We start from the raw sequence: 10,385 nt of genomic DNA, 5'->3' as shown, positions 1-10,385 counted from the left end.
CTCAACAGTTATAGTGTATCAGTAACATGATCGATCAATCAACCTAATGTATGGTATGTATCAATTTAGAGAGGGTTTGTTGTTAGTTTTTTATGATAATTTCAGATAATTTTAGATTCGAGGAATGCATCTGAAAAAATTAAAATGATACCCCAGTTGACGGGAATGCAAATCTCATGGGTGTGGTTTTTCATTTAATTCATTTTTCTATATTCGTTCGTTTCCGTTCCTTCACTATTTTCAAATACCTGCACACTCGATGAGAAATTTTTATGACCATAATGTGGGTAAAGCTGAAGTATCAATCTCACTGCGGAATACTTAATATTGCCATAGTTCATACTTCAATAACGGATTGCATCGCTGTCGCAGAAATTTGAACTAGAATATATGGGAAAGATGACAAAAAACCTTGAATTTCAATTTACAACTTTGAAGACAGCTTTATCTCGAAATTCGCAAAAATATAAGGTAGTCAAAATAAACGCCTAAGTCATAAGCACATGCTAAAAACTATATTTCATTTGCGGCTTTATTTCCGTTTCCACTTCACGGTGAAAACGAAATGAAGTGTATCCGCGATGACAACAGTACGGTGTCGACATCTGGATAAGAAATTAGTTTTCCACTAAAATTTTTCATTATAATATAAGAGTTTTCATTTTGTAAGAGATTATGTCACCCACATGAAGGAAACAAAGTTTTCCATACACATTGAACATTAATTTGATACGGAAATGATAATTTTCATTCATAATTTCTATTTGAAAGGTGTTCATTTCGCCTGAAAACTCATTATTATCCATGACGTTTCACTAGCTAGTAAAACGTAGTCCTATGGCTTGCCGTAACTGTGAAAACGGGAATAAAATCACTGGTTTTGATGGGATTGGAAACTTATCACGGAATAACCTGAAATATATCAAGCGAAACTCTTTCGGGCAGTCTGACTTGACTTGCACCAAATTGGACGCCACCATATCTTACTTTAGATGCATTTCTAGGCACTTTACGCTAAACCGTAGAACTCCGATTTCCCACGGAATTGAGTGACAAGGCCACCGCGGATAACAAAAATCGTGGATATGCAAAAACTCTGAAAATTAGGTGAAAAATATGATTCATCAATTCAGAAATCACTAACACGTTGTGCCCTAGATTGTTTTTGTTGCCTTTTCTATTCAGTCCGCATCAACATAATTTGCACAATATCAGTATCGGTACACGCTCCAAAAAATATTTATTGTATAAAATGGAAATAGTCAGGAATTCGACTAGAAAATAGTCACATATCGTAAAATATCCGATAACAAACCATCTTATTTTTAACTAGCTGAACCGGCAAACTTCGTTCCGTCCAAAATTTGTTTTTTGTTATCAATACCTTCAAACATTTACGTTTTAGTACTAAGCGCAAGTTCATGAGTCCATTTATTGAATTTACCTTTCACTAAAAAATTCCTAGTACTTCTACCAAAATTCATCATTATAATATCAGATTATTTTAACTGGCAAATAACATGTTTCTCCGTTACATGGAATAAATGTTTGATACAGAAAATATGATAGAATGGAGACAGACCCCTTCCTTCTTCTCCCCTTAGAGAGGGAGGAGGAGTGTCTTTTCATCTTAGAAACGGTTCGTGCCCCCTAAAATCTTCACATGCCAAATTTGGCTCCTTTTGCTTGATTAGTTTTCGAGTTATGCAAAAATTTGGTTTTCATTTGTATGACAGCCCTTAGAGGGGGAGGAGTGTAGAACCACCATAGGAACATTTATTACATCCTAAAACCTCCACATGCCAAATTTGGTTTCGTTGGATTGATTAGTTCTCGAGTTATATAGAAATTTGTGTTTCATTTGTATGGCAGCACCCCTTAGAGAGGCGGTGGAGTGTCTAACCACCATAGAAACATTTATTGCACCCTAAAACCTCCACATGCCAAATTTAGTTCCGTTTGCTTGATTAGTTCTTGAATTGTGCGGAAATGTATGCTTCATCTGTATGGCAGACCCCCTCCCCTCTCAGAGAAACGGGATGAGTGTCTATTCGCCATAGAAATGTTTTGTGTCCCCTAAAACCTTCGCTTGCCAAATTTGGTATTTTCTTGATTAGTTTTCGAGTCATGCAGAGGGGGTGAAGGGGGTGGAGTGTCTAACCACCGTGGAAACATTTATTGCACTCTAAAACCTCCACATGCCGAATTCCGTTTCATTTGCTTGATTAATTCTCGAGTAATGCAGAAATTTTGTGTTTCATTTGTATGGCAATTATAATATTATGCAAATGATACCGCATCAGATGTGTATACGTGCGTTCGTATAGTTGTGAGAATAAAACTCATTTTTTTTATGTAGATTTAATGTAACAAAATAAGACGACAAGTATCATTTGATTTTTGGTCATCTGCCTAAATCAATCCTTCTTTAATTTTTTTTTAAATAGCTTTCAAATAGCTTGTGGGAGCAACGTTTTGTTCAACTTGACCAACGAGATGTTTGTCAAGGTGTTCTCTGCAAGTTGTGTTCGACGGTTGGATAGTACTAGACCAAGTACACTGAAGGCTCTCTCTACGGAGACTTGGTTTGATGGAGTAGACAACACAACCATGGCTACTGCATATAACTCTGGATGCGTTGTCTTACGGCTCACCCAGTGATCCCAAACTGTGACTGTGACGTGGTTCTAAATCCAGCGACTGAAGTTGTTGTAAAAATGTTGTCTGAGAAGGTCTATTTTCCGTGTCCACAGATCCACCGAACATCTCGGTAAGATATTCGTCAAAATCATCGATACCTTTTTTTTCGTTGGTTCGACAACTCGCAAGCAGATCGGACAAGTTATTAATCGATCCAACAAAGGTGTTTTTTTTCACATCGAATAATAGTGTGCTTTTTCATCGGTTGCGCTTGCGAGTGTAGCGAAATTTAAAGTGGTGCGCGCTGAGGATCCAAATCAGACACATTCATCACACACGCCACACAGCCGCGGCAAGTAGAAATTTATTTTTCTTTTGTTTCCCTATCATTCCTTCTTCCTTCTGTGCACGATATACACCATTGTTCAACTTTGTGTTAACCAAATCGGCAAACGTTGGCATTAGGGGTGATCATTATTTCTTATATACCGTTGAATTTTTATTGGAACTTTTTTTCATTTTAGCATTTTATTTGACATAAAATAAATCATAACCTTATAAAAAAATTTTTTTTTTCACTCATTTATTTATTTTGAATCATTATATTCTGTTCATATCGAACAGTTGACCGATTTTTTTTATATGGCTGAGGGCGGGAAGGATCCCCCATCGACGCCATTGAATATTTCCGATACCGATCCTCCTCCTGAAGAGCAGGAAGATGAAGCAGAAGTTGAGGAAGAAACTTCTGTATATGAAGTTGGAAGTTCCGAAGATGAGGACATTGACGAAAAACAGGATTTTCGTCCAAAAGAATACCATGAAGGCTCCAAAGGCCCATTCATTGTATACTTTAGACGAAAATCTAAACCTCTCAATGTCATTCGTATCTCGAAGGAGCTTACTCAGAAGTTTTCTGCAGTTACCGCGATTACACGGATGGGGCCAGACAAACTACGAGTTGTCGTCTCAAGCAGGACCCAAGCGAACGAAATCACGCGCTGCGACCTCTTTGCGATTGAGTATCGCGTATACGTGCCCTGTTGCAACGTCGAAATAGACGGCGTAATAACCGAAAAGGGTTTGACTCGAAAAGAGATTATCGATGGTGTCGGTCGCTTCAAGAACTCTTCACTAAAAACTGTGAAGATTCTTGCATGCGATCGACTGAAATCTGTGTCACAAAAAAATGACAAAAGGGTTCTCAATCGGACAAACTCTTTTCGTGTGACTTTTGAGGGTTCCGCCCTTCCAAACTACGTTGCAATAGGTGCACTTCGTTTACCTGTTCGGTTGTTTGTACCCCGGGTATTGAAATGCAACAAATGTATGCAACTCGGTCACACGGCCGCCTATAGTTGCAATAAAAAACGTTGCGCAGATTGTGGAGACAGCCATGATGAGAATCCTTGCGCGAAAGAGCACAAGTGTCTTCATTGCGGCGGGACCCCTCATGATCTTATCCAATGCCCGGTGTACAAACAACGAGGGGAGAAAATCAAGCGTTCCTTAAAGGAACGTTCCAAGCGGACTTATGCAGAAATGCTTAAGAATTCCGTACCAACGAATCAGGACAATCCCTACTCCATTCTGCAGAACGACGAGCCTGTTGCTGACACTCCCAATGCAGGAAGTTCCGGTACATCGCAGGGTGCCGTCAGGAAAAGAAAAATTACTTCTTTTCCATCACTCCCCAGAAAGACGACCGAAACTTCCCAAGTTGGAATGAAAACTCGAATTGAACGTGCTGAGAATAGACCGAAGCAAGTACCTCCTGGTTTAAGCGGTTCTCTACGCACCAGGGGTCCTCAGCACTTCCCGGAGCAGCACCCACCCCGTCTGTTCCATTTTCGCGGTCGAGGCAACAGCCACAATCTGGTTTGCTTGCGATTTCTGACCTGGTGGACAACATTTTAAATGCTTTAAATATAAATGACCCTCTTAAAAGCATAGTATTATGTTTGCTTCCGATTGTGAAAACATTTTTGAAAGAAAAATGTGGTTTTTTAGCAGCGTTCATTTCCCTCGATAATTCAATGCAAGAGGTCAAGGATTTGACCACTGTAATACAGTGGAATTGCAGAAGCATCATCCCTAAACTAGATCAATTTAAATTTTTAGTTCATAGTTCTAACTGTGATGTATTTTCCCTCTGTGGAACATGGCTTTCTTCAGCCGACGAGCTGAATTTCCACGATTTCAACATTATTCGCCTCGATCGAAATGACTCGTTTGGTGGCGTACTATTGGGGATCAAAAAATGTCACTCCTTCTATAGAGTCACTCTCCCATCGATGACAGGCATTGAAGTTGTCGCTTGCCAGACACAAATCAATGGCAAAGACTTCTGCATTGCCACGATATATATTCCTCCAAGAACCATGGTCGGCCGCCATCAGTTTTTTGATATCATCGAGGCATTGGCGGAGCCGCGGCTAATCTTAGGTGACCTCAACTCCCATGGAACAGCATGGGGGTCACACTACGATGACAGCCGTGCCACATTGATTTATGATCTGTGCGACAACTTCAACATGACAGTTTTAAATACAGGGGAAGCAACTAGGATAGCCAACCCTCCTGCACGGGCAAGTATGCTAGACATATCACTTTGCTCTTCTTCGTTATCCCTGGATTGCACGTGGAAGGTAATCCAAGATCCCCACGGTAGTGATCACCTGCCAATAATTTTATCGATCGCCAATGAATCAGGTTCTCGTGAGTCAGTCGATATTGCGTATGACCTCACGAAAAATATTGACTGGAGAAAATTTGCAGAAACAATATCTGAAGCACTTGTTTCAATGCATGAACTTCCTCCACTCGAAGAGTATAACTTTATATCGAGTTTGATTTACGAAAGCGCACTTCAAGCTCAAAAGAAACGTGTTCCTGCTACCACTTTCCGACGTCGTCCTCCATCACTTTGGTGGGACAAGGAGTGTTCAAAGGTCTACCTTGAAAAATCATCCGCTTTCAAAAAATTCAGGAAAACTGGATTAGTGGAATGGTTTCGAAAGTACCAAGCTCTAGAAGCCAAACTAAAAGGTCTGATTAAAGCAAAAAAGCGTGGATATTGGCGGAAATTCGTCAATGGTTTGTCAAGGGAGACAGCTATGAGCACTCTTTGGAATACGGCTAGGAGAATGCGTGGCTGGAACCATACAAATGAAAGTGAGGAATACTCTGACCGTTGGATTTTCAAATTTGCAAGAAGGGTTTGTCCCGATTCCGTTCCTGCACAAAACGTCGTACGCGACATTCCGCTCCAATGCGATTATGAGAATTTTTCGATGGTAGAATTCTCAATTCCCCTACTCTCATGTAACAATTCAGCTCCGGGGTCGGACAAGATTAAATTCAACTTGTTGAAGAATCTTCCCGACTTGGTGAAACAGCGTTTGCTGAACTTGTTCAACAAGTTTCTGGAGCTGAATATTGTCCCGCATGACTGGAGACAAGTGAGAGTGATAGCCATACGAAAACCCAACAAGCCGGCTTGCGATCACAACTCGTATAGACCGATTGCAATGTTATCCTGTATTCGTAAATTGTTAGAGAAAATGATTCTACTTCGTTTGGACAAGTGGGTTGAAGCGAACAATTTGCTGTCAAATACGCAGTTTGGCTTCCGCTGAGGTAAAGGGACGAACGATTTGCTCGTAAAGAACAAATGGCTTCCGTTTTTCTCGATATCAAAGGGGCATTTGATTCAGTTTCCATAGAAATTCTCTCAGAGAAACTTCATAATCGTGGACTTTCGCCAATTCTGAATAATTTCCTGTACAATTTACTGTCAGAAAAGCACATGTTTTTCAATCATGGCAGCTTGAAATCTTCTCGATACAGTTTTATGGGCCTACCACAAGGCTCCTGCCTAAGCCCCCTCTTGTATAGTTTTTACGTCAATGATATGGATGATTGTCTAACTAGAAACTGCACGCTGAGACAACTTGCAGACGATGGAGTTATTTCCATCACCGGTACTAATCTCGCCGTTCTGCAATAATCCTTGCAAGATACCCTGAACAACCTGTTCACGTGGGCTCTCAAGCTGGGTATCGAATTCTCTTCGGAGAAAACCGAAATGGTCGTTTTTTCTAGGAAGCACGAACCCGCCCAATTCCAGCTTCACCTATCCGGTAAAGCGATCAGGCACTCGATGTTTTTCAAATACCTTGGAGTATATTTTGACTCTAAATGTACCTGGGGAACAGAAATGCCAGCAAAGAATCAATTTTCTCCAAACAATAACCGGAACATGGTGGGGCGCCCGTCCAGGAGACCTCATTCAGTTGTACAAAACAACGATATTATCAGTGTTAGAATATGGCAGTTTTTGCTTCCGATCAGCTGCCAGGATTCATATTCTCAAGCTGGAGAGAATACAATATCGTTGCTTGCGTATAGCAATGGGGTGTTTGCATTCGACACATACGATGAGTCTCGAAGTCTTGGCAGGAGTACCCCCGCTTACTCTTCGATTCACAGAATTATCCTACAGATTTCTCATCCGTTGCAAGATCATGAATCCATTGGTGATTGATAACTTCGAAAATCTACTCCAACTGACTCCTCAGTCAAGTTTTATGTCTTTGTACCATGATTTCCTTACCCATGAAGTGCACCCTTCACCGGGCATCTCCAACCAAGTTTGCTTCCCATACTTTTGCAATTCCTCTGTCAATTTTGATCTGTCCATGCGACAAAAAATCCATGGAATCCCAGATCATCTACGCTCCGATTCTATTCCGCCGATATTTTCGGCAGAATATGGGAAAGTTAGATCTGATAAAATGTTCTTTACTGACGGTTCATTCATAAACGGGTCCACTGGCTTCGGCATCTTCAATGAAAATTCCAGTGCCTCTTTCAAACTCAAAGATCCTTGTTCCGTGTATGTCGCTGAACTGGGTGCGATATACTACGCACTAGGGATCATTGAAACACTGCCCATCGACCATTTATTTTTTCAGACAGTCTCAGCTCAATAGAGGCAATTCGTTCAATGAAAGTTGATAAACGCTCATCTTATTTCCTAACAAGAATAAGACATCTATTGAGTGTTTTGGTCGAAAAATTATTCAAGATTACCTTAGCATGGGTTCCCTCTCATTGCTCGATTCCGGGGAATGAGAAAGCGGACTCGCTAGCTAAGGTGGGCGCTTCAGAAGGCACACTTTTTGAAAGGCAAATTGCCTATAATGAATTTTTTCACATTCCTCGTCAGGACACACTCGTTAGTTGGCAGCGCATGTGGAGTGAAGATGAGTTCGGTCGCTGGTTACACACGATTATTCCTAAGGTTTCGACGAAAGCTTGGTTTAAGGGATTGAATGTAGGTCGTGATTTCATTCGCGTGATATCTCGGCTTATGTCCAATCACTACAACCTAAACGCGCATCTCTATCGCATTGGGCTCGCAGCAAACAATCTTTGTGATTGGGGCGATGGCTACCACGACATCGAGCATGTTGTCTGGTCGTGTATCCGGTTCCATGCTGCTCGCTCTCAGCTCTCTAGAGCACTGAGAGCAAAAGGCAGACAATCGGATATCCCCGTCCGGGATATCTTAGGTAGCCGTGATCCTGATCTTCTGCTTCATCTATACCTGTTCCTCAGAAACGCCGATGTCAACGTTTAATGATGTTTCCTTCGTTGTGTCCCTGTTTCATATCCCTCCTATCCGATCGATAAACTTTTACTTAGTCGCGGCAATACATACACACACTCTTTACAGATGCACGGGCCAAAGGTTGTGCAGTCCACTGATCATTCAACAAGAGCCAAAGGTTGTACCGCTCATGACAACTCTACACGAACTGATGATTGCGCCGGCTAGTGACCATTCTATCCTGGATTCCTCGAGTCGAGAAGACGCACCACGCTAGATATGGGGTACAGACTAGGGGGCGTTGCTGATTAATGGTCAGCTGCATCCCAAAAGGAAGTATCCCGTGTCGGGCACAGGTACAGAGCATTGGAGACAGCAACATCACAATTACGAAAACACTTGTAATACTAACCTCGAGCCAACCGCGAGTAATCGGTTACATATTACTAACATAGATAATAAGAAAAATTGTCAAAGTATTGAACTCCCGGCCCCGTGAGGCTAACGCCATATGAGCCTTAATAAAAATATATATTTTGGATAAAAAAAAAAATCGATACCTTCGGATACTGAAAAAGACTCGTTTGACATGATGGAGGATGATGATGTCGATTGTAGTTGGTGAATCCGCTGCCATGTTTCATTAATGTATCTCTGTAGCGATATGAAATTGATGAAGCATATATGGAAAGGAAGTGCTTAGGATTCGGGAGTTTATAAGAAATAATATAATTTATAGTTTATAAGTTTATAAGAAATATGTTTAAAACAAAGTTTTTACCTGTATTTCACTTTCTCTTCAGGTGAAAAAAATGAAGACCCATGATAATTCATGCGTGGATCAAGATATAGCGCCATTTTAAAAGCTCTAGACTTACGTAGAGCTGCCAACCTAGTCTTCAGCGAATTTAATAAATCCGGTACAAATAAATTTTCTTTAATTTTTCTAACTTAATTCATAGCAATGAGCCAGGCAATGTAAGAGTCCTGCAATAAGACATGTTGTTCTTGCATTTTTTTTTCGTACATATGTACAATGGTTTAAATGCATCGTAGTAGTTGTCAATGAAATTGTAATATCTGTAAAAATCAATGATATATATTACAAAAAAAAATCATTCGAAAATGTTTATCAATTCGTTGCTTTGTTGATCACAATTACTTGTTTTTTATACTTACCAAACTCAAGAAATTGAATGGCCAATTGCTCGAAAAATGGTTTTTGATTTTTGAAGGATTGAACCATCATTCCAACATTCAGTGAACTCGGGAATGAACTGACGGACGTGTCGCCGAACAGTAAAACAAATCAAAGCAAGCATGATAATGAAGCTGTCGAATCGTCGCGGGCACAAAGACAAAAATAAGTAAATAATGGTTGCGGGGATATTTTGCACTGAAAAACAAAACATTTTCGGTTTCAGCATGTTCTTCTGAAATTTAGCATCTCTGCTATGAATATCACTTCCTCTTTCAATTCGATCACACAAATATTGAGGCAGCATACCATTTAATATTTTAAAGATGAACACCATTGTCAAGCAATAGGTTCTCTACTTCACATATAGCCACTGTAGCGCGTCCAACATCAAGCTAGAGGAAGTGTATCTACTACATCTTAAAACCAATCGCAGTACCTTGTTTTGTGAGCACTGCAATCTCGTTAAATGTGTATCGTTTGCAAGGAATTGGATCGGATTTATCGGCAATAGTTTGGTCTGACTGCTCTTCTGACGCTTCGAAAACCATGGATCGCAGAATACTATTTTTAGAATTTATATTTTTTCAATAGTTTCTATAGTTCTTTGCTATTATCTTGTGTTCATCGATTTCCCCTGTGTATTTTCACTTCTAGTCTTTTTCAAGGCCTGTAAATATATTAGGTCGGGAAAAAGTTATCCATCATTTTCTCGGTAGCTGGCTTTAGCGTTCAGTATCTCGCGTGATATCGATCATACAATTTCAAATTTAGGCTCGTTGAAAATGTGACATTTCACACTAAACAAAATTATTTTGCCGTTTTTTGTTTATTCCATTCAGTTGTGAGTTACAGGGTGTTAACAATGCAGGTCAACAAAAAGAAAATTCGGTACATTTTACACTTTTTCTTTTACAAATACGAAAATTCAAG

At 40.2% G+C, this 10,385-nt stretch overlaps 1 pseudogene; it reads right to left on the bottom strand.

The window, feature by feature from the left end:
- Positions 1 to 2,417: 2,417 nt before the first annotated feature.
- On the bottom strand, positions 2,418 to 9,268 carry LOC129776062 (uncharacterized; annotated as a pseudogene).
- Between the last annotated feature and the right edge of the window lie 1,117 nt (positions 9,269 to 10,385).

Source organism: Toxorhynchites rutilus, chromosome 3, assembly GCF_029784135.1.
Source record: "Toxorhynchites rutilus septentrionalis strain SRP chromosome 3, ASM2978413v1, whole genome shotgun sequence".
NCBI lineage: Eukaryota > Metazoa > Arthropoda > Insecta > Diptera > Culicidae > Toxorhynchites > Toxorhynchites rutilus.
Note: the sequence above shows the minus strand (reverse complement) of the source record. Positions and strands in the feature narration are given on the sequence as shown.